Source organism: Protopterus annectens, chromosome 2.part1 (genome assembly GCF_019279795.1).
Source record: "Protopterus annectens isolate FY-2018-M chromosome 2.part1, PAN1.0, whole genome shotgun sequence".
NCBI classification, from domain to species: domain Eukaryota; kingdom Metazoa; phylum Chordata; order Ceratodontiformes; family Protopteridae; genus Protopterus; species Protopterus annectens.
Window position 1 is genome coordinate 97980979 of NC_056729.1, and position 26356 is coordinate 98007334.

The 26356-nt window shown below is 43.7% G+C and overlaps 1 protein-coding gene across 1 annotated transcript in view; it reads left to right on the forward strand.

Annotated features, from left to right (window-relative positions):
- ETFDH (electron transfer flavoprotein dehydrogenase) overlaps window positions 1–26356 on the forward strand; it is a 1111536-nt gene that overhangs the window by 1072759 nt on the left and 12421 nt on the right. The gene's annotated exons all lie outside the window — the stretch shown is intronic.

The following is a 26356-nucleotide window of genomic DNA, read 5'->3' on the forward strand; positions in this document are numbered from 1 at the left end:
TGGCAATGAATCTTTGGGAACTTTCCCTAAAACTCAATATAGAGCTGCATTCCCAGTTCGTACCAGGAAAGGACAATGTACTGGCGGACAGCCTAAGCAGAAACACCATGGATCCACACAAATGGATGTTGCATCCAGACATTTTTCTTCAGATAGCACAATCATGGGGAAGGCCGGACATAGATCTTTTTGCCTCCCCCCACAACCATCAACTGAAGAAATTCTGCACAAGGACATACCATCCTCAAGCATGGAAAGTGGACGCCCTATCCTTCAGCTGGAATGCTCTAACAGTATATGCATTCCCACCTCTTCCGTTAATGACCAAGGTCTTACTGAAGATCAGGACAGAGCAACCAAAAGTGATTCTGATAGCTCCGGACTGGCCAAGACAACACTGGTACCCACTGTTAAAGAGCATGTCACGCACGAACCCGTAGCCTCTACCACAATGGCCACTTCTTCTGACACAGCACAATTACAAAACTCTGCACTCCAGCCTGAAAACCTTGCAGCTGACAGCCTGGAAAATACCTTGACTCCTCGCCAGGATAAACTATCCAAGAGGGTAAAGGATATCATCATGGAAGCTCGGCGGCCTTCCACAAGAAAGGCATATTCAGAAAATGGAAAAGATTTCGAACCTGGAGCACCGCACAGGGTCAGGATCCGACAGTGATGAGCATTCCACATATCCTTGAATACTTGGCTGAAATGCTCCATAATGGCCTTTCTTACTCATCCATAAAAATTCATGCTTCAGCTATTTCAGCAGAGTACAACACTGATCCACCTGTATTTTCTCATCCTCTGCTAAGGCAGTTTCTAAGAGGGATAAAAAACATCAACCCTCCAAGGAAACCACCAGTGCCTACATGGGACCTTAACTTCATGTTGGAAAAATTAACTCTACCTCCATTTGAACCAGCAGCATCTTCAGAACTACAATTCCTGTCTTGGAAGACTGCCTTCCTTCTGGCCATAACCTCAGCAAGAAGAGTATCCGAGTTACAGGCCCTCATGGCAGTACAACCATTTCTCATTTTCCATAAGGACAGAGCCTCTTTGAGAACCAATCCTTCATTCATGCCAAAGGTGGTATCCAGGGTCTCATTGAACCAAGCTATTCACCTGCCTACCTTCTTTCCAAACCCACAAAACAAGGGAGAGAAACTTCTGCATACCCTGGACATTCACAGACAGTTACGCTACTACTTGGACAGAACTAAGACTTTCAGAAAAATTGACCAGCTGTTGGTAGCATATGCTGCAGGCATTCAAGGAAAAGCAATTTCCAAACAGACAATTTCAAAATGGATAGGAAATTGCATTCGCTTCTGCTACTCTTATCATGGAAAAGCTGTGCCAGCTAACATCAGACCTCATTCCACCAGAGCTACAGCCACCTCCACAGCCTTCTTAAGAGGGTGGCTACCAAGGACATTTTAGAAGCTGCTACATGGAGCTCCGTGCATACATTTTCCAAGCATTACAATTTACCCTTATATTCCAGATCCAGAGCAGGCTTTGCTACGGCAGTCCTGCAGGGCATTTTAGCTACACCATCATTTTCTTAGAGCCTACCACCCCAGCTTGGCTATGGTATTCTACCCATATGTAAGGACTGCAGATGCATCCTTGAAGGACATAGTACAGTTTTGTACCTACCATAAATGTAGATGTCCGATAGGTATGCATCTGCAGTCAGGTTTACCCTCCCTCCTTCCCCTCTGTGGTACTTCTTGGGTACTTATCCCTCTTATAGCTAGCTGGGGTTATCTATTATGGTGTATTTGTTTTATATTACTGTGCATGTTTGCAATATTTTGTATTTCTACCAAATTTAGCCTTCCTTAGAGGGCACCTGGCATCTGGGGCAAGAAAAACTGAGGAAGATGGCGTCGGCTGACACTTTTATACCCCAGGCGCTCTGACGTTGGGGAAGGGGCGACATCAGCCGACGCCGGACCCAGACTTTGGAATCCGGCCGACCGAAGGGCTGCCTGAGGCAGGACAACCCATATGTAAGGACTGCAGATGCATACCTATCGGACATCTACATTTATGGTAGGTACAAAACTGTACTATTCGGGAGGTCCCGCCTTCGAGGCTATGCAGAGCGCGCTGGCTAGGTTAGCTACTTCTCTCGGATCGGTCCTTCCATCCCCTACGACACCGGCGAGAGCTTCTGACATCCACCTATCCTTGGACAGCAGGGCGCAAGGGCCTAAGGACATCCCCATGAGTGGTCCCCTTCTTTCTGAGAGGCCCTCAGAGTCTGTACCTGAGGAACCCCCCAGAAAGAAAGCTTGCAAGAGGAAGCACATAGACTCCCAGGACGAGTCCCTTACTTCCGATACTGACCTCGAGGAGTTGGAGGGGTCCCCTAAGTCTTCCTCTGAGGATGTTTCGTTCTCCGATATCCTGGAGATCTTGAAACAAAGAGGAAACTGGCCTTCCAAACCCTCCGAGGAGGAGTCAGTATTCCTAAAGGCCTTTGGCGCCCAGCCATCTGCCTCCTGGGTGTCTCCACCCTTCGACGAGCTCCTGGACCTTATCTGTTGAAGGGTGTGGGAGACTCCTGACTCTGTGGAGCCGGTTCCTCGACGCCCCAACAAATTTTTGTCTGCTCCCCAAGGGAAAGAATTTTTGACAAAGGGAGTCCCGGTAGATGCTATGGTGGTGGCGGCTGCCACACAGAAGGAAGTTGCTGAGTCTTCCTCTTCGGTCCATCCCCCTAACAAGGAGTCTAGGATGATGGATCAGTACGGGAAGCGTACACTGTCTTCAACGACCTTTACTTTGCAGTTGCTGAATTATTTGTCTCATTTCGCACGGCTCCAGAGAGATCTCCTTAAGGAGTTAGGAGATACCCTAACGGGTAACTCTAGTTCAGGGGTGGCCCTCAGGAGGCAAGCCTGGTTATGCCTGTGTCATTTTGCAGAGGCCTTTAAGTCTTCCTTTACTGATGCCCCCTTCGATGGTTCCTCCTTGTTCGGGACCAAAGTCAAAGACACGCTCACCAGGTGCGAGCAAGAGGGAAAGACCTTGTCTGCCGTGGGAGTCCATTTTTCCCTCCTGTCGAGGCCTTATCCCAAGGCTCAGAGAGGGGGAAAGATGTGGTTCAAAAAATCGCAAAGGTCCTTTCCTACCGCACAGGGTGAGACCCCCCCCCCCGAGGCAGGGGAGGGAGTTGTATTCAGGCAGACGTCACCCCAGAGGCAGAGGGGGCCCCCGCAATTCGGGGGACTGTGATTCCTTCCGCGGTTCCCCATACTCTCATTCCTGAGGGTGTGCCCGGCTGTGCTTCTCCATAGCCAGTCAGGGGTCGAATCTCCCGTTAGTGAGGTTGCATATGAGTATCCTACAGTGGCTCCTATTCACCCAATGGTTCTTTCAAAGACTACCACTATCCCATCCAATCTTAATCACAGGCAAATGCAAGCAGGACCTCAGTTGGTGGCTATGCACCAACAATTTAGACGTAGGGAAACCCTTTGTTTCACCCAACCCGTGGCCACAGTGACCACGGACGCCTCCCGGATAGGGGGCATTATCTCGGCAGGATAATCCAAGGCACGTGGAAGGAGCACGAGATAGACTTGCAAATAAATGTCCTGGAGATAAGGGCAGTGCTCCTAGCATTGCAGGCGCTTCAAGATGTCCTCCCCTTAGGGACTATTGTGATACACTCGGACAATATGTCAGTAGTGTGGTATCTCAACAAACAAGGAGGAACCAGATCGTACCCACTGTGCAAGGAGGCCATCAGAGTGTGGAATTGGGTGACAGCTTCCTAGCGGGACTTGGTGGCAACGCACATCTCGGGGAAAACCAATGTGATCGCAGATAGGCTAAGCAGGGCGATCCTCATGCCCTACGAGTGGTCCCTGAACCGCCAGGTGGCGGACAGCATATTCAGCAAATGGGGTCAACCTTGCTGCGACCTTTTTGCCAGCCCTCTCAATGCGAAATGTAATGACTACTTCTCGCTGATCCCCCCACCGGGGGGATCTCCAAGGGACGCTCTGGTGCACAATTGGCCCTCGGGTCTGCTGTATGCTTTCCTCCGTTTCCCCTTATCTCGAGGGTGATCCAGAAAGCACTTTCCTTGGGAAGCAGCTTGATTCTGATCGCGCCACACTGGCCTCGACAAGTATGGTTCTCTTTCCTTCAACCTTACATCGTGGATGCTCCTTGGACTCTGGACCTTTGTCCGACTTACTGACACATATGTCGGGACAGCTCCACTCTTCCTTGAGACACTCCGGCTGACCGCCTGGCTACTCCACTTCCATCCGTAGTCAGGTGTCATGATTTTTCTCCTGATGTAGTCCATATTCTTCGCCCTCTCATAAGCCGTCCACTAGGAAGATCTACTCTAGCAAGTGGAAAAGGTTTTCAATATGGGCCCAGTCAAAGGTATTGACCCCTTCACGGCTCCCATTGACTCTGTTTTGGAATTTTTGTCTCATTTATTCTACCAAGGGTCTGCCTTAGCCACCATCAAAGTTCAGCTAGCGGCTATTTCTAATTATCATGCGGCTTATGAACCTAGCTTAATGGCACACAGGCTGTGTAGAGCTTTCATGAAAGGTACTCTTCTCCTTCGTCCCACGGTATCTCAACCTGTTATGCCCTTGGACCTCAATTTTGTTCTGCAGGCCCTCACTCTCCCACCTTTTGAGCCCGTGGTTTCCTGCGATTTAAAATTCCTTACATGGAAATCTGCCTTTCTGATAGCTATTACATCGGCCAGAAGTGTATCAGAACTCCAGGCCCTATCAGTCAAGCCCCCATATTTGATATTACATAAAGATAAAGTCTCTCTCAGACCAAACCCGTCCTTTCTTCCCAAGGTGGCTTCCTTATCTAATATTAATCAGTCCATTGAGCTGCCGGTTTTCTTCCCCAACTTCTCTAATAAGGCAGAGTACCAGTTTCACCTGTTGGATGTTCATAGGCAACTACACTTTTATCTACACAGGACTACAGAATGGCATAAGTCAGACCAGCTCTTCGTTTCGTTCTCGGAAAATCGCTTGGGGTCTGCGGTCTCCAAAGTCACCATTGCTAGGTGGATAGCTGGTTGCATCTCCTTTATTTACCAGGCAGGGGGAAAGAGCCTGCCTTTTCCAGTCAGAGCACACTCTACCAGAGCAGTTTCCACTTCCACGGCCTTTCAGGCTAGGTTATCCATGGATGATATATGTGCGGCTGCAACATGGGCTTCTCCTCATACGTTTGTTTCCCATTACAAATTGGATGTGGTGTCCAGGGGCAGGTCATCTTTTGGCTCCACAGTACTCAGGAGTATTTTCCATTGAGCCACCCAGGATGTAGGTGCTAGAGATGCTGTCCCACAAGTGAAGAATGTAGGCGAGATAGGACTACATTACATCAATTAGTTATGTACTCGCCATAACACTAGATGTATGTAGTCCATCTTGCCTCACATTCTTCATTACTCACCCACCATCCCCCACGCCTGGAGGATTTGGAGGATCCCCTGGTATACCTCATGTCACTAGTCCCTTTGGACAATTTGTTGGACCTCGTTTTCATGAGTATGTGTGTGTGTTTGAGTGATAGATATGATTTTTCTGTTGGCAGCAAACTAGATCTGGGGATGTGGAGCAGTGTATTGTGGGATACCATCTTAGCCCAGCCAATCAAAGACTTTTGAGCTAGTAGATAGGCTGAGTCGGAGCCGACATTCGGCTCCGAACCCACAAGTGAAGAATGTGAGGCGAGATGGACTACATATATCTAGCGTTATGGTGAGTACATAACTAATTGTTTTACCTTGATAGAACAAAGTCAATCAGAAAAGATTCTCAGATTGTATGTTATGCTGCCAGCAAATTGAGTTCAGTTGTCTCTAAAAGTCACCCTTTCCAGATGGCTTTTTGAGTATTAAATGTTGTTATGCAAAGTGCAGTGAATCCTTGAATATGTACTCTTAGTGCATCTTCTACAAGGAAAGTGGCTATATCTAAAATATTTTTCAAAACACATTCATGAACAAATATCTGCATAGCTGCTACAGGGGATTCTTTGGGTACCTTCACAAAACACTTTAATTGGATACGATCTCATAATATATGCCCTTCTTTAGGACTGCTGTCATATGTGGAATACGATACCACTTGGGGTATGAGCTAGGACTTTGGCCTAAGGATTGGAAGAGGATGGAAGGAATCATCCTAAATATATAGGTCACTTACTTACTTACTGTAATAAAAACACACCAAGTTAACACAGTCAAAAACTTTATTGACTGGTGCCAGGAATAAGTGCTTCCATATGTGCTGTAAAGACTTCATCAGGTTTAATGTTTTTCATTTTTTTTTTAGTTCTTTTTCTTATTCACACTTCATTCTTGGGCAGTACACTTTGATTTAGAAAGTATTTGGAGTGAGATGCATCATGGCTGAAAGGGAGGAGCTGAAGCCTGGGAAGGTTTTATGTGCCAAGCCAACTTAAGTGTGTGGTGGAAAAATTTGCTTTTACATTGCCTAAGAAATAAAGGCCATTGAGGTGTTCATATGGCGACCCCAGCCACCAGGTCTTTTTTACCCCTTGCATAGATTGCAGCTTTATCCTGATTTTAACCATGAAAATGTTTTTGTTCAATGCCTAAGAAATAAAAACAATCAGACAATTCATGCGGAATAATATTTAGAAGGAGGAGTAAGGTTTAAAGGATGGCAGGAATTAAGCATTTTATGTAATGTTGGATTGAATGATAATTTTTAAAAACAAGACATATGCATGTACTACATAGAAAATGTTACTATGGTTTATTTTCTCTTCTGTTATTTTATGTGTACCCGTGTAACTGTATAAAACGGGATTTAGTAAAGATGATAAAATACAATAAGAGCGTACGCAGCACTGTTTTAGAAATGTAAACGTTTTCCATTCAGATTACTGTTTGTATTCATTTCTAATGTGACTCTGTGGGCAGATTTTTTCAAGGACCCATTAAAGCTTATTCCACCAGAGATGTATCAGCCTCGGCATCTTTCTTTTTGGGGGTGTCAACTTTGAAATACTATCTTTGACTGCAGTGCATTCTGTGTAAGGAAGAGTTGGTTTTAACCCGGTAGTCATTTAACGGCTTTTTAGTTGAGGTTTATATTCAGTCATTAGATGTATAGCTTAATAGTCTTCCATAGGTTCATAGGACATTAGGCTAGTGGCTCAAGAGCCCTTACAAGCCTAGCCAGTTTTACCTAGATTTTACCCAATTTTCTGTCTCTAGGGGAAAGGTAATAAGGGTCAGCAAGTGGGGTTCTGACAATTTTTACAGACTTCATCTGTCCATACGGGACATGAGCTCCACCCCAGGAGTGAATTTGTAATTTCCTAACCATTGGTCCAGGTTGCACTTGAAGATGGTTAGGAAGGGCTGTGCTTCACATGAATAAGAGGCCTATTCCACAGGAGGGACAATCTCTGGGACACATATCTGTCTCTCCAGCATGATCTATTCATGTCAGAGATCAGGTTTAGATCTCTGGAGTGAGTAACCCTCGTGCAGTTAGTTCTGCAAATACACATTTCCATCAGGGCTGGGTCAAAGACTGCCTTGTAGGTCAGGCACAGATCACCCCATAGTAATCAGTAGGTAACTGAATACAGTGATAGGGTTTTTAATCGGTCTGCATATGACATGTTGGTTATACCCTGTATTTTGCTGTTGTGAAACCTCTGAGGATGCTCCAACTGTTGCAGGTGCTTGGCGAGGTACATGCCAAAGGATGCACTGCACTCGATTATTGGTCTGATGAGGGCCAGGTACATTGGTACTATGACATCCCTAGATCTGAATGCCATGCCCTTACGTAAAAGTATTTCCTCACCACCATGGACACATGGTGGTCAAAGTTCAGATTACTATCTATCTGAGTAATCTCTCACTACTGGGTCCATTCTTAGGGGATGTTCTCGGTGTTGTAATTTGCAGGGGTATTTGGTTTTCCAAAGGGTATTATGCACTTCATTGCATTTACTTTGTGCCATGGCTCTGATACCAGTCATTAGTCTGTGTCAAAGCTTTCTGTAGTATATCAGTATCATTTGGAGAGTCAGTGATTACCCCAACTTGCAGTCATCAGCAAACTTGGTCAGCCAAAGACCATTTACATTTGCCTTGACATCTGAGAAGTATATCCCAAACTGGAGTGGGCCCAGCACTGAGCCCTGTGGTACTCCACTGGTGACTGGTTCTTGCTAGAAGTGAACTGCTGTAGTCTAACAACATGTGTCCTGTCCGTGAGCCATTTGGCTATCCATCTGGTGATGTAGAGGTTTATTCCCAGTTTTGTGAGTTTATCTATAATATCCAAGTGTGGTATTGTGTCAGATGCCTTTGCTAGGTCAAGGCAGGTGGTGTGCACTGTCTTACCTCCATCCATGGTCTTGGTGACCATCTCAAAGAAGTCCACCAGATTGACCAAGCAGGACCTGCCCTTGACAAAGACAAACTGGGTTGAGTATAGGGTCTGGAAATGTCCTATGTTGTTGTTAATCAGATCCATGATTATCCTTTCCATAGCGTACATATGAGGCTAGTCAAACTTATGGGTTGGTAGTTTCCTGGGTCAGTTGATGGTCTCCCCTTATGCAGAGGGATGACTGTCACTGTCCTCCAGTCTGGTGGGACAAAGCTTGTCTGGAGACTCTGGTTAAATAGAGATCCGAGTGGGTCTGCCAGGTCATGGCCCATTGATGTCGAATTTCTAGCTTTAGAGAATGCAGTGATGACCTTTTTTTTTGTCTGATAACAGGCAAGGGAGTGGTAGTGGGTATTTCATGAGAAGTAACCAGAGGTGATGAAGGGGGTGAAATTTGAGCTGAATTCATCAGCCAGCAGGTTTTCCATTTATTCTGACTTGTCTTTCCAGCTAGACCAAAGTTTAGTTCAGTCAGGTACTGCCATTTTATGTAGTTGTTTAAGTGCTTGTACAGGACATTCATGTATACTTCTGCATAGGCCTCCATGTTTGGGGTTAGGTGGGGCTTTAATATTACCTATACTATCACTTAACAGAAGGTAATTTAGCTTGGAAAAATTCTTTAAGATTTTAGGGTATGATGGGGGTCTACTGTTACATTTATTTCAAAAGAGACCAGTTTATGATCCGATCTTACCATTGAGATATTTGGTGGGTGCAACACTTCCCCATGTTTGTGAGTACTATGTCAAGGATATTTGAGCCCCTATTGGGTGTGCGGAAGTTGGGTGCTGGAACCATAGAGCCAGGGGGAGGTGGAGCCCCCCCCCCACACACACACACACTTTTACAGCTGTAAGACCTGCCCGGAAAAATTAATGAAATGGAGTTTTCACTTTAACGTGGATTCACGCGGGGAAGTTAAACTAACTAAACTAGCTGTTCTTGTTCTCTTATTGCTCTGTGTTACAGGAGTTATGCTGCCACTGTTCTGTTGGTGCTGCCAGAGTCATGCAGGTTAGGAGAGTTTTGTTCTTTTATTTGCAGGAGTTATGCTGCTCCCGCGTGTGTATGTCTGTGTAAAATGCCCCAGTTAGGTATACCTGGTGGTTAGTGTTAGACTCAAATAACAAGAGCCTTATTTCTCTACCCATACTACGACTTGTGATTCAGGGAATTGAGTCCATAGCTCTCCACTGTCCAGATTTTCACAGAATATTTGGCTCATACCTTTGGTCTGTTCCTCTTAAAATTTGTGTTTTTCTGGCAAATCAGTGAGAACTGAATTCACTAAATAATGATAGCTCTTTAAGTTTCAGTCTTCCTATCTTTCAGGAAACACATGGTAACACAAAACACTTTATTTTAGCAGCTTTCTAAGATTATACAAGCAATATTTCAAATATGTCCCTGGTTTTGGGCCTTTGCCCCAAATAACTTTTGGCTTTTTCCAGATTACTTGTGCTGCGAAGTTGAGAGATTTAGTTGATCATCAAGTGGATTTTACAAGGAACTGAGACCTTCAGGGGAAGACAAGTTTAATGCTACTTATGCCAAGTTGTTTGCATTGTTACTACCACAACAGGTAATCATAGCCGGCCTTAGCCATAGGCCAACTCGGCGGCCTCAAAGGGCATCACTCTAGCAGGCGTGCTTTTCCAGTATTTATTTGGTGTAGGTAGACAGGATGGGGGCACCGGGTGGTATGGTGGGGGTGCCGTGGAGCCCTTTTGCCTAGGGCACCATCTGACCTGAGGCCGCTTCTGCAGGTAGTATACTTGCTTTTGATGCAGAAGGCTGTGGGTACTACTCCCACAGTATGCAGATGGATCACTGATACTGTACTGTGTTGTGCTTTAATGGGAGTGGATGCTGCAGTCCTATGAATGTCCTCCTTTGAAGGAGTTACTTAGTAACTATGAACCCATTATCAGTTTGCCATCCATTCCCCAGGCAAAATTACTAGCTTATCATTATTCAATGTAGCATAGGCAATTTATTCTTCAACGGCAACAGGCACTTTATTTGTAAATGAAACAATGAAATATAAAGTTGTTTGCCATCAGCAACCTCTTCATTAGTTACAGATCCCTTTAATGTGGAATTATTTAGATGGCTTACTTCTGCAGAGATTGATTTGGCATATTTACTGATATTGGTGGATTGTAATGACAGAAGTTTGAGTAGCCTTTTATAGCTGAACTTTTCTGAAATGGGTATTTTTATCATTACTGGTTCATACATTTTGTTTCATTGCTCACTAGAAGACTGTTCCAAACTACAAATTTAAAACACATTCTAACAAGTGGTGCTGTAATATACAAGGAATATAATTTAATACAATCAGGTTAATACACTGAGGAAGGCAAATCAAAGAATGTATATGTGTATACTTGCTCACAGGATGCAGGAGATCAAAATAGGAGAAGAAACCAGTCACCAATGCTGTCCCGCAGGGTTTAGTGCTGACTTTTTCTGTTTGGCATATACATCTCAAAAGAAAAAGGAAATACCAAAGGCCTTTGGCTGACTAAGTTTGAGATGACTGCAAGCTAGGAGCAGTTAATACCAAATGCCTTTGGCCGACTAAGTTTGAGATGACTGCAAACTAGGAGCAGTTATTGAATCCCCAAATGGCTTAACCATTATGCAGGAAGGTTTGTCCCAAACAGTAACTGGTGCCAGAATCAGGAATTGAAACCAAACTCCAAGAAATACATTATCGTATCCTTTGAGAAGTCATCTACTCCAGGGAACTGCCAAATTGACAATGCCCCTGAGAATGGACCCAGCTGTTTGGCATTTGGGAACTTGTGTGTACAGTGACCTACATTTTGACCAACATGTGCTCAGAGTCATAAGAAAGTCTTTCTATATTGCACAGCTTATAAACAAATTGCTTGTGACTAGATCTTGAGATGTTATTGTCCCCCTTTACAAAGCCCTTATTAGGTCCATCATTTTGTATAATGCCCACTTTGGCATGTATCTCTCCAGACCCATGCAACAATTGGAATACCCACAGAGATACCTTACTAAAAGGATACAAGTTCTAAACAGTAGGTCTTGCATGGACCACCTCAAAGATTTATCACTATACTCAGTATCCTACAGAGTGCTTAGAGGTGACGTGTCTGGCATACAAGGCATCATCTGACCTAATACAGATGGACCTACTGAACATCAGCAAGTCAAATGGCATCAGAAATATTTAGTCCAGGTATCTAAACTGAATGTTATGAAGAGATGGATATATATCCAGAACAGGCTGTCCATTCAAGCAAAACAAAACTCATCCCTGTCCATATTCAAATGCAACTTGGATCTAAGGCTGAGTAATAGAAAATGTACGCCAGGATTACCCCTCGTGCCACTAATGGATAGAGGCAGTTCCTAAATGCTGTATCCCTTACATGGGTCCCCTCAAAATATCTACAGTGTGATCACATTTATTTTCACTAGGGCTAATATACAATTATCAGCCATGGGATAGGTAAGACCAATAAGGAAATGTAAATTCAAGCACCAAAATGGAAACTGGCTAAACTTAAAATGTCCTCCAAGTGAACCTATGTTGTGGTAGTAAATTGTTTTAAACACTTGCCCTTTTTAGATCACTAAGTGCCCCTGTCACCCTCCGCCCCCCCCCTCCCAGTCTTCAACAGCTTCCGACGCCTCTGTGCGGAACTAGCTGTTCCAGAACATTTGCATTGACAATGTCCAGGAATCTCTGAGCCTGCATGTTAATTGGTCATATGTGTTTCCCAGTTTATGGAGGGTTGGTTAAAATCACCCACGAATAGTGTGTTGGACTGAATGGTAAGTGATTCTAGTAATTTCAGGTATGGGGAGTGGTTTTCATGGTTCATGTTTGGGAAGCTGTAGCTAGCAATGATATGGTCAGGGATTTTACTTATGGTCAGCTGGACATGGAGTAGCTCAAGCAAGTCATCCTGCTTGATTACTTTAGAGGTGTGATTGTTTTTTTATGTAAAAGGAAACACCTCATTTTAGTTTTTCCTTTCAGAGTGTGGTCTGAATGTGTGATAGACATTGTAGCCTTGCACTGCTGTGGTGCTTTCTGCAGCCTTGTACCACAGCTGTATAACTGCACACACATCAGCATTCCCCAGGGTGAGGAGAGCTTCCAGGGAGTGCATCTTCTTGTTAAGACTCCTGGCATTGAGCAGTAGTACCTTCAGCTTGGCATTAGAAGAATTTGTTGTGTTGGTAGGTCTGTTGGTTTGGCACAGCCTAAAAAGGAACTATGAGGGTGCTAATGTCTTGGCCAGTATGCAAGCCTAGCGATGACAGGTGCAGGCCATCTTTGGTAAAGCAGTGTGGTTTGTCGATCATGTCATCCCCATCCTGACAAATACAGGATCCCCTTGGAATGACACCAGTAGCTAATCCAATTACTGAAGTCAGTCATTTTCTGCTTGTATTGTGGTATCATTCTTGGTGAGGGTAGAATGCTGTTCAGTGCAAGGCTTATACCAGCCTGCAACATGTATTCAGAAAGGTCCTTCATGTCTTTCTTCATATAGACCAGGGAGGTACATCTCGGCTCATTCACATCCACATGGGCTATGACTGAGTCATACTGGCACTTGTGGTTGAGTGACCTAAATGCCTGCATGATCTGGCAAATCCTGGCCCCTGATAGGCAACTGACTGTAACCCAGTCTTTATCCAACCTGGTGAAAGGGGCATGCGTGTGTCTCACGATGGAGTCTCCCATGACCAAGATGTTTGAATGTGTGTTGTTTTGCCTTAAGGTCTTGCTTGTGGAGACACTGTGAAGTGTATTTTTATGTTTAGTAGTTAGTGTTGACTTGGTTTTGTTTGCATGTGGCATCTGAGGGCAGTGTCACGGAAGGCATATGAGGTTTTGGTTTGTTACTTGTGAGTGCCTACACTTATATGGGTTTATGTGTCAAGACCTTATTTAGTGAGCGGAAATGATGTAAGTGTGCTGACAACCTGTTTGTCATCTGATTTGTCAGTGTGTGAGAGTCTTGTGTCAGTTTTTAGAGTGTAGCTACATCTCTCACATACTGTGTTTGTTTGTTTCAGGATTAAGTGGTGGTCAGTATACATGAGACAATTGCTACATTGCCTCAGGATGCCCATGTCCACCAGGCTGGCCAAAGAGATAGCATGAAAGTGGTTATCCATGGTTTCAGGTTTTTTACTATGGGTTTAACCAGGAGGAAGAGTGGGTAGCTTTAACTGGACCATGAAAATAGCTCACGGATGAAGAATGGGCGCTGTACTCAGTGTGAAGCACAGCTATCCAACAAGATGATGCTTCTGTGTGCACAACTCAGATGCTGCTAGACCAGCAGGGGGCTGATGAAGGTTGCAGCAATAGTTATTCTAAGGGAATTTTTACCTTGTTAGCACTTGCTTCTATACACGGCACTGTTAAATACTGCTGTATGTAGTGCAGCCTAGTGCAAACATTGAACGTGTATAGAATCAGAAAAACACATTTTACAACAGCAAAGCCTCCAGACCAATCAGGAAAACAGACAAGCTTTCAGCCAGCAGCCCTCAACTCAGATAGGTTTGCTGCAGCACACTTCTGCCACAAGAGTGCAGTCAGAAAACCCTCTTACTGTAAAAAGCAGGTTGTATAGCTCAAATGCAGGGAAACCACACTACTGTCCTGTAAAACTAGCAGCAGATACAATCTAAGTACTACAGGAATAGTGGAACCAATTCAGCAAACTCTACTAAAGTGTGAGAAGTGTAACAATACAGGGTTCTTAAGAAACACAGTACAATTAATCAGCAACATGATATTTACTTTCGTTCTTTTAGTAGCAGGTGGCTTTAGATGCAGCAGATTCTCTGCTACTGCTGGATGAAGTAGCCAAACCATGAGCAGCTCTGAGCCCACACAAACACTTGACTTGTATAGAATCAAAAATAAATTTTACAACAACAAGGCCTACAGACCAATCAGGAAAATCACACAATAAGCTTTCAGCCAGCAGTCCCCAACTCAGATGGATTTGCTACATCACTCATTTGCCACAAGATTGCCATTAGAATACCCTCTTAATATAAAAATACTGGTTTTGGTGCTCAAGTGAAGTTCATAAATACTGAAGGCTGGAGTGAACACATAAATGGCTGAAGTTGGGTAGTACATTTTTTGAAGTGCTAACCATAAAAGTGCATGTATGAATCCATATATTTCTTCACAATATTAGCTCCTTCCTTCCATTCACATTGGTTGATGTTTATAGTCTATTCATAGTGCGTTGCTGTGGTATTCAGGTAGTCTGTAGGATGCAATACAACATAACCTTACTGATGTTTTAGCCTGTTGTACAGTTGCTAACTTGGATGGTTATCTCATTCTCACCAGTGGAGCTCTTTTGAGCTTGTATTCTAACCCCCCCCCCCCCAGTGGGCATGGCCTGAGCCTTTAGAAAATGAAGTTATCACCTCACAGTTCAGACTAATGTTCATATCTCTAGAATAATAACTCTTGCTAGAAAACAGTAAATGACAAATTATGCAGCACAAAGTAACCTTGACAATGGTTGCACGCATTTAAACCTGGGTACTAAACTGGATTTTAAAGCCAAAATAACCACAGAGAATATGAATTATGTAATGTTGTATAAACAGCTTATGCTATCTATGATTATATGGTCAAATGCCAACATAGCGATCTGGAGTTTTGTAAAGGATGATATGTCCTTTCAATATCAAACTGATTTATACAAGATGCTTGTGTTACAAATATATTATAGCTGTATGACATTTGTATATCAACCTGATTTGTACAGAAGCTTGTGCTGAAAATGCATTTATGAGGTTTGCTTGTGTTAATTGTGTTAAACTGTATCAACAGTGCACCCTGCTGAAATGAGAAATGTACATGTATTATTGTAGCTGAATTAAATGTATATGTTTTAATAGAGGATTCTGGGGACAGCAATGGTTAACCAGCTGGCTTGCTTTAAGAAAAACAAGGGAAATTAAATGAGGTGGCACCCCACATTGCTGAATAGGACTGGAGATGCTAGGTGTGGGAAAAAGCCTTTGATCATTAGCTCAGTAAAAAGAGGGGAGGCCCCAGGCACTGCCATAAACATTTGGATGAGTATTGTAGCTGTCTATGCTAAATTCTTGTCTCAGCTTCAAAGTGGAATGTTGTGAGAACTTAGTCAGGTGACTAGATGAGGTCATTCAGCCAACCCTCTTGGAAATTATATTTTAGATATTACAAAGAGAAGTCTCAGACTATTAAGTATTCTGTTATGGGGAACCTGACTAGAAAGATCCTCACCCACAGCATCTTGCCATGCGGTAGCAAGTAATTTAACTAGGGAGCAGTAGATTAGTCAAGAATGTAGTGAAGCTTAGGTTAACTATTGTTTTTCTTTTTTTTTTTTGTCTGTCTGTCAATCAATGTTCTTTTCAATATTTCACGTGATATGAACTCTATGGTTTACTGTTACTATATATTCAGTATTTTCATGCTCTTTTATTATTTATTATTAAACATATTTAAAACTTTTATTGTGACTGGTCCTTGTAGAAAGTATCTAACCTTTGAGAGTACTTATATTTTTTGGTGACACTGTGTGGGCCACTTCAGAAGGCCTAGCCGTCTTGGTCAACTACTGTCATTTGTATTAGTATTAATATTGCACATATAATTGGACACCTTTTGTTAAGGGCCTTAGGGTAGCTGATTGTGGAGTGTCTGGTGTCTGTGTTAACTACCTTGTACTCTGGGCAGAAAGGGAACACAGCGGGTAAATCTGTGCCAGCCTTTCCCAGGTGTGTGTGTGTGTGTGTGTGTGTGTGTGTGTGTGTGTGTGTGTGTGTGTGTGTGTGTGTGTGTGTGTGAAGAATCAAGAGTGTGTGTGTCAGCTAGCGGGTAAATCTGTGCCAGCCTTTCCCAGGTGTGTGTGTGTGTGTGTGTGTGTGTGTGTGTGTGTGTGTGTGTGTGTGTGTGTGTGTGTGTGTGTGTGTGTGTGTGTGTGTGTGTGTGTGTGTGTGTGTGTGTGAAGAATCAAATCTTAGAGTGTGTGTGTCAGCTACTTGAGGCAGGGACACAAAGCACTGGGTTCACAGAGAGGGTGCTGGTGGACTTAGCTTGGATACACGGCTGAGGACCTAACCCCTATAGCTGTACCAGTGGGGAGTCTTATTAGGGACCTGGAGGCAGATAGATATAGAGACATCCAGACTCCAGGCTGTGTGTGTTCCCTGTGTGCTCTTAAGGGAAATTGTACTTGATGCAGAGAGGTCTGCATCTGGAAATACTGAGTGTATACATTTGTATTCCAAGTGCACATCCCTCTCCAGTGTCAGTGGTGAGGATTCAGGCTCCTTGATTACTACCCAAGCATGATGACATCACATATTGGTGGCCATCACATATTGGTTGCAGTGGTGGGCATCACACTATCTCAGTAACTATTCAAGCAATGCACACATACTAACAGACGCATTTTCTTCATTCATCTTTGGGGTTTTTTATGAGGATAAATACTCATGTCTCTCTCACCTGATTGTTGAGAGATGCATGAAAATTGTTACAATACTATAAATAGTATACAAACAATATTCAATATCTCTTTGTCTGCACTAGACAAAGGTCAAATATCAATACAGTTATTTTACATATTCCCCCGAAAGAACTCCCTAGATCACAAAGTACTATATATATTAATATTTTTCTGTTAATGAAGCTTTATATAGCCACTAATTGGTTAGACCCATCTAAAACATCTTGGGAAAACTTTAGAGTTTTGGCAAAAAGGCATATATTAGCTCATAAACTACTTTTAAGTCTGCATAATAAAAATATTAATAACCCAAAAATTTGGGAACAGATATTTAATATTATATTAGCATAATACTTTTAACTTGAAGGTATTCACATTTATTTATTTGCTTGGAGAGAATTTTGTATTTAAACTGTATATTACTGTAAATGTTATTAATTACTTTTTGTTTTTCCTCTATTCTTAATGTTTTACATGGAAGCATTCTTGTAAATATTGTATATTTGTTTGGTGTGATGGTTAGTGATATTAGTTAGTAGTTTTTTGTTTTGTATTTTTTTCTCTAAAAATTTTGTGTTTGTTTTTAATTGTGTATGAAAATAATATAACAATAAAGATTTATTATGGAAAAAAAATCAATACAGTTGTATTTGCCAGTGGCTAAGCTTTAAAATGAAAAATTTTAATACCTTATATATAAGATGGGTTTAGAATTAATGTAAATATTAGAAAACAATATTTGACACCTAGTGGTGTCAGTAGGTTGTAACTACAGAAACACCTGAAGGTGTCACTAGGCTGTAATGAGACAACTCTTGTAATCTTTGTTATGATTTTGTGTAGTTTTGCTGTTTCTGTGAAGTATTTGTGTTTAAGATACAGTGCTATGGTCTGGAATGGTAACTGAGTTTACATAGTAGACAATTCCTGAGGGAAGCAAATTTTCTGTTTGGCATACTGACTTGACTGGGACTTATGAGAAACATGCTGCTGTTTGACTGACAAGGGACAGCTTTTCTTTATGTATGTATAGAACACATGGGTTTTCCTTAAGAATTCTGATGTGCAGCTGTCTGACACCCCTCTTCACTCCACTGAATGTCAACATGGGCAACTATTTAGGAGAAAGGATTTACTGCTTAGCATAAAACTTGTCAGGAGCCAGCTCCCTTAAAGGAGCTGTATTATAAAATCCTACATCTATTATAAAGATACATGAGAGCTGTAGATCTACTGTTATGGTGAATACCTTACACAACTCTGTATTCTTTAAGGGAGAGACTGTTGTTTTAGCACATACGCTGTTCTACCTCCCACTTTCCTGGTTGTCTTCTTTAAAGGGCAGCTGTGCCCTAAACACATTTCCTTTCCCCAAAGGATGATACTTGTAAGAACGCATGACTCGGCAGTTTCTCCCCCTGTGGCATCCCTATCCTAGTCTGCTTTTTCACTGTATTTCACATTGGGGCATATTTTTTCTGGAATTTGTCTCCATTGCTCAAATGTCACCTGTCACATCTGAAAGTCTTTTGCAAGGAAAATACAGACAGCAAGGTACATTTAGCTCTTTTTATTGTTTCACACCCACTGGGGTCATAGATATTCATGCTCAAAATTCACAACTTTCAATGTTTTACTGTTATACAAATCTACATTATTTCCCTTCCCTGTTGCTGTAAACCTGTTTTTTACTCTGAAGGTGAATAAACCAAATAACTACTGACGGCAACTTCACCAATTAGCTGAGATATGCAAGCCAGAAGGTGTGGCGTTCTGACTGATGAAGGGAAAGAAAGTAGAAGGAAGACAGGGCCTGAACAATCACAAAATATTGCCTTTTAAAATACTTCATTATCCCAATTATTTATGTAACCTTTTGCAAAATGTTTTCACACCTAGTATAACATATATGCAGGAAACAAATATGTAGGAGTCACTGCAAAAAATTCACTGACATTTTTATAGGGGATTCTGAAACATGATGTGACGACCGTGTCCTGGCCCAGCAATCAAGGAGCCTCAATCCTCACTACTAACACCAGGGAGGTCGTCTCCTAGAGGAGGAAAGGATAACTAATACACACAGTAAAGTACAATTTCCCTTAAGTGCACTCAGAGATCACAGTCAGTCTGGGGCTGGCTGCTCCCTTGCTCACCAGGTCCCCAATAAAACTCCCCACTGGCACAGCTATAGGGTCCAGGTCTCAGCCTAGCTGGGCAAGCTATGACCTCCAGTACCCTCTCTGTCCAACCAGCGCTTCATGCCCCTGCCCAAGTAGCTGGCACAACACACACACACACACACACACACACACACACACACACACACACACACACACACACACACACACACACACACACACTTTGAGATAAATATTTATACAACTTCACAGACACTCCTGGGGAAGGCTGACACAGATTCTCCAGCTGTGCCCCTTTACCCAGACTATACGGTAGTAATTACTGCCACCACCCATTAATAATATCAGCTACTAAAAGGCCCTTAAAAGGGTGTCCAGTTATTACTGTGCAATATTAATATCCAATGGTAATGTGACTATACAGTCTATGGCTTATTGGAAGGGCTTAGATATATAATGTAATCTAAAGCATATTTAATCTCTACACAAACCAGCCACAGGTAGAAGGTTTTAAAAATATTTAATAATAAGTAATTAAAACACAGGACAAATCTACTACACCACAGAGATATCTAAGAGTTCACAGATCACACAGAAACTTATAATAATACAGTAGGACAGGCCTGGTTTCAAAGAAAAATACCTAATTAATCTTTACTAGCTTTAACTATTCCTACAAGGTATCACAGTGCTAAAAACTTACATGTGAGCATAAGCAGAGTGCTGATACATTAGATGTCCAGATCAAAATGCCCCTGGTCTCTTGTGAGAAATAGTATTTTAACATTACTAACAAACATGTCTCTAAGTCCATCCCAAAATTTCATCATTTTTGACACTTAGGTTTTCCCAGTATTTATATTGCATCATCTTAACACTTGGTCTGAGTTCTCAGGCCACAAACTGCATTATTTAGCAATCTAACACCTGCACAGAAACTTAAAACAATAGAAGACATTTCACATATATACTAACAAAAACTAAAGCAATAAAGCACCTTCCACATCTAAATTCTAGTCATAAACTTTAGCCTTAAAACAATGGGCATGAAATCTTCATCAAGCCACCCTCGGGTCAAATTCTAACATGAAAGGATACAACATGCTTCACTGTGCCAGTAGAGTGCAATGTTGTCACATATTTTGCAGTTCCACATTTCACAGTGTTTTCTTACATTTAAAAACACAAGCCTGTATTTTACATTTATTTATACAGTTGATAGAATTATATATTAAATTCTATTTGACTAGGCTGGCAGCCTTCGACCATCTCTCCCCAGTCATCACCCCCCCCCCCCCCCCGGGAACACAAGCAAGTTTTTCAAGTGCCGCTTGAGTAATGTCGCTTAAGAATGTCAGGTCTGTCTGGGTGTACCTCACCCCATTCCCTGTCTTGGGAGCCCATCTGCATTGCCATTGCTACTCCCACTGATTGCTGCACTGACATATATGCTTGCAACCCCAGACTCCATCTTAGCAACTTGGCATTTTGCTGACTGGCTCTGTTTAAACATGTTAGAGGGCTGTGATCTGTCATCACAGTGAATTTTCTTCCATACAGATAAGGCTGAAGTTTTTGTAGTGCCCACACTATGGCTAGACATTCCTTTTCTTCCGCTGCATAGCATTCCTCCCTGGGTTGGAGCCTATGACTGAGATAAACCACTGGGTGTTCTTCTCCCTCTGAAGAAATCTGGCTAAGTACAGCCCCTACCCCATAGTTTGAAGCATCCACCTGCACAACAAATGTGTTGCTGTAATCTGGACTGGCTAACACAGGAGGTCCTCCTAAAGCTTCCTTAAGCTTCTGAAATGCCTGCTCACATGCTGGGGTCCACACTACCTTATCTGGCCTGTTCTTCCTTATCAGGTCTGTGAGGGGAGCAGCTATGGTACTATAACTAGGAACGAACTTTCTGTAGTACCCTGCTGTCCCTAAGAATGCCCTCACCTGCATTTTGGTAACAGTTGCAGGCCATGCCTGAATAGCTTCCACTTTGGCAGGTTCTGGCCTTATCTTACCACTCCCCAATCTATGTCCTAGGTAGGCGACCTCCGCCATACCCACCTGACATTTGCTCGGCTTAATGGTCAACCCTGCCCTCTGTAGTCTGCCCAGCACCTCCCTGACATGCTGAAGGTGCTCTTGCCAGGAATGGCTGTAGATAGCAATATCATCCATGTAAGCAAGGGCAAATCCTCCTGCTAAGATATGATCTACCAGCCTCTGGAAAGTCACTGGGGCATTCTTCATCCCAAAGGATATCTTTCTGAACTCATACAAGCCAAAAGGAGTCACAAAGGCTGACTTCCCTCTAGCACTGGGAGTCAAGGGCACCTGCCAGTAACCCTTGGTAAGATCAATGGTTGTAAGATACTTAGCCCCACCCAACTGCTCTAGTCGTCATCTGTCCTAGGCATGGGGTAAGCATCTGACTCTGTGTGACTATTTAATTTCCTGTAATCCACACAAAACCTGGTGCTGCCATCCTTCTTTGGCACAAACATCACTGGCAAGGCCCAGGGACTGTTGAACTCTTGAATCACCCCTAGTTCCAACATCTCCTGTACCTCCTCCTCCTTCAGAGTCTGTTTGACTCTCTCAGGCACCCTATAACGGACCTGCCTGATAGGCCTTTGGGGTCCTGTATCCACGAGGTGCTGCACCAGGTGGGTGCTACCTAGTTTCTTGGTGAACATGCCCTCAAACTCCTACAACACGGCTTGGATTTCTCGAACCTGGGTAGGAGATAGCTGCTGGGACATTGCTACCCCTTCCACTGAGGTGTCAGCCCGAGCCTCACTGAGGAGATATGTCACAAAATCTCTCTTAGACTCCTCCTGCAATCCACTGCAAATACTCAGCACAAGGGCCTCCCTATCATGGTAAGGTTTCATCATGTTAACATTGTACAATTTGTGCCCCTACAGTCTGCCTAGCACTTCCACCATGTGGTTAACATCACTTACCTTTCTTACCACCTTGTGTCTGACAGGAATGAGAACCATGACCTGCTGCCCTACAGCATACTCTCTAGCTCGAGCATTCCTGTCATACCACATTTTTTTCTGTTGTTGGGCTTCTGCCAGGTTCTCATGGGCCAGGCCCTGAGGTTCAGGACATATGCCACAACAGACTCCTTCTGAGACTCACACTCAACTTCCCACTCATTTCGAATTAAATCTAGAGGTCCCCTCACCCTATGCCCATGCAGCAACTCAAAGGATGAAAAACCTGTAGATTCCTGGGGAACCTCTCTGCAAGCAAACAACAGATGGGGCAAATATTTGTCCCACTCCCTCTTAAACTGATCTGCAAATGCCTGTAGCATGGACTTGATTGTAGACTTTAACCTCTAAACAAGACCATTAGTCTGGGGGTGGTAGGGGGTGGTCTTCATGTGCTTCACCCCACAGGACTTCCACAGACAAAGCCGCAGGTCTGACATAAAATTGGCACCTCTGTCAGTCAGTATTTCCTTTGGGAAACCTACCCTGCTGAAAATCTCTAGCAAAGCATTTGCCACCTTCTCGGCCCCAATGGAGGACAGAGCCACTGCGACAGGGTATCCTGTAGCATATTCTACAATCACTAGGATATACTTTTTCCCTGTGGAACTTGGGGTACTCAGAGGACCCACAATATCCATAGCTACCTTCTGAAATGGCTCCTCAATCACAGGCAAAGCCATCAAAGGAGCTCTCACCTTGTCTCCTGCCTTGCCTGCCTTTTGGCACTGCTCACAGGTCCTGCAGTACCCTGTTACATCTCTGGAAATTCCAGGCCAATAGAAGTTTTGCATAATATGCCCCTTTGTACGTTTTATGCCCATATGACCTGCAAAGGGAATATCATGGGCTATGGCTAGAAGCACCAGATGGTAAGCTCTAGACATTGCCAACTGCTGTACTCTCTCACCATGTCCTTCAAGGATGCATCTGCAGTCCTTACATATGGGTTGTCCTGCCTCAGGCAGCCCTTCGGTTGGCCGGATTCCAAAGTCTGGGTCCGGCGTTGGCTGATGTCGCCCTTTTCCCCGACGTTAGAGCGCCTGGGGTACAAAAGCGTCAGCCGACGCCATGTTCCCCAGTCTTTCTTGCCGCGAGGTGCCCGAAGCAGAAGCAGTTCGCAAGTGCTGGTCGGCCAGCTCCTGTGAATTCAGCTAACGAAGACTTCAAAAAAGCTAAGTACCCCGTTGGGGACTCTTTCTTGCCTCAGCCGATGTCAGATCAAACGGTTAAAGTTAATAATTGTTTATCTTGTGGGAAACAAATACCTCATAAGGATTTCCACTCTTACTGCTTACCCTGCCTAGGCCCAGACCACGACGTCTCGGCCTGTTCAGCCTGTGCTTCCTTCAATAAATGCACTCTTAGGCGTCGGGCAGAGTTTGCAGAGGAATTTTTTGGGGAAAATTTCTGTTATATCATGCCGTCGGAGCTTCCGACAGCACATTTACTCAAAAAACGAAAGGATAAGGACCGACACACGCGGTCCGCGGTTTCGGCCGACTCCACGCCTAGGCCTACCGCGAGTGTCTTGGTCTCTACTGAAGCCGAATCTCTACCGCTTCTGACCGACACCGCACAACCGGTAACTTCGGTACCGGAGGCCATCACTGAGTCGGTCATAGAATTTCCGTCTGAAACCGGTGCTCAGGAAATTTCCGACACCATTTCTGTTGATAAAACTACCCCAGCACGTGGGGCAGCCTCCTGTATCCATGTCCATTAAGGCCTTTACACGGGCTAAAGCTGCTAAACAGCCAAAATCTCTCCCTCCCAAGGCTATTCCTCAGGGATCCACTACCGGTTCACAAATTTTAAGTTTGGCTGAGGACCTTATTTCCTTAATCAGGGGCTCTCAGCCACATCCAGACAGGGGCTCTCAACCTCCTCCAGGCAAAAGGCCCAGGGTTGAGCAGACAGATCCCAGTCTTCTGATGAGGCCTCAGATGACTCTGCCCTTTCAGACTACCAGGAGGAGGCCCTTCCGCCTACGAGGATTCTGATGCAGAGGAATCTATTCCCTCGGCCTCTCCCCCTGAAGAGTTTTCCTTTGGGGAGACCCTTCACTCCATGAGAGAGCATTTCAAATGGCAAGGCCAGGAATTCTCTGATTCCAGGAAGAGGTTAAGGACTTTTTTACATTTACCTCAGCATAGACCTTTGGCTATCCCTCCTGTTTTAAATGTTATAGAAGATGTGTACTCAGAGTCTAGTATTTCCTGACTCCTTCCTCCGGCTCCTGTCAAACCTGACAGGTACTACAGGGTCCCGGACTCACATCTATACCTTTACAAGGGCCACTCTGCTGACCCAGAAACTATTTCCCAGGGCCCTAAAGGGGTTACAACCACCACTGCCAAGAATCCACTTCCTTCTGAAAGGGAATCCAGGGCTTTAGAGATGGGGTAAAAAGTGTATACTTCTTCCACTCTTTCTATGAGAGCATTAAATTGTCAATTCCATATGATACAGTATCAAGAGTATCTGTTAGATGAATTGCATAAAAAACTATCCTCGCCTGAACCCCTAGACCGCAAGGCGCTTCAGGATCTGGTGCATAACTCTCAACAGGTTAGCAACCATTTCTTACAGTGTGGTTATGATGCATTGGAAGCTTCATGTAGGTCAGCAATGACAGGTGCAGTCATCACGTAGACATGCTTGGCTGAAGGAACAAACACTGCCAGATCATGTTAAAGCAAAGCTTCTGGATGCACCACTGGAAAAACAAAAATTATTTGGTTACATGGCTCAGGAGGTCTTAAAGAAATTTGAGGAAAAGGCTAAATCAGTTCAAACAGTCAAAGATTTCCTCCAGGTCCAACCAGCAAGATTCAGCAGAAATTGGCCTTCTAAGAATTGGTCCTTTCCGGACACAGACAGATTTCAAAGAGGCAAAAACAGGCGTGGCAGAGGTAGAGGGAAAGCTCGAGGCTCCTACAGAGGACGTCAGTGGCAGCCTCCTAACCAGAGAGGTAGTGCAGGACCTACATCTACTGCACAAGGACAAACTCAATGACTTGACTTTGACACCGCCAACCAGGGCTCAATTGGAAGCACCTTTGGGCGGAAAGCTATCTTTATTTTCAGAAAATTGGCACAGTATTACAAAGGACAAATGGATACTGCAAATAACAGACAAAGGATACAGATTCCATTTTCATACATTACCAAAAAGACAAGGCATGCCAAACCTGCCACCAAATCAAAGGGCAGAGACTTTCAAGCAAATTTCCAAACTACTACAAATTAAGGCAATAGAAAAGGTTCCTTACACAGAACAAGGCCAAGGATTTTATTCCAGACTATTCCTTGTTCCAAGAAAAGAAAAGCAATGGAGGCCTATTCTGGACTTGTCCACACTGAATACTTATCTCATCCTGCCAAAATTCAAAATGCTGACCTTACAGCAACTCCTTCCCATGCTGGGCAAGGGGTCCTGGCTGGTAACTCTAGACCTCAAGGAGGCATACCTGCATGTCCCTATCAGACAAAGTTGCAGAAGACACCTCAGATTTCTTGCAGGTTCAGAGCATTATCAATTCTCAGCATTGCCCTTTGGCTTATCTACTGTGCCCAGAGTATTCACGAAATGCCTGGCATCAGTAATTGCACACTGCAGACTTCAGGGGATTCAAATATACCCATACCTGGATGACTGCCTTATACAAGCGGACAGCCAACAGACATTGTTAAAACACTTGAACTATGCCATTCGCCTACTACAGGCCTTGGGATACACAGTCAACATTCAGAAATCAAGACTTGTTCCATCCCAAACAATAATTTTTCTGGGTGCAAAGCTGGATACAAACACCCAAATGGCTTTTCTCACAGAAGAAAAACAAAAACAATTACCGGATTATTTCAGAAATCTGACAACACAAACCCAGCTGACTGCAAGGAAAATCCTGCAGGCCCTGGGTTTCATGGCATCTTGCATTCTTCTGATTCCACAAGCAAGGCTGCATATGAGGAAACTACAATGGTACCTAAGGAGTCTATGGTCTCAACACAGTCACAGCCTAGAAGCTTTGATCCCCCTCATTCCATGCCTTCAAAAGAAATTTCTGTGGTGGACACAAGCAAGTCAGTCAAACATGGGTCTGCCTTTCAGCAAGCCTCATATCAGCCAAACTATTACAACGGACGCCTCAGACCATGGATGGGGAGCGCACATGAAGGGTAGATGTATTCAAGGGCAG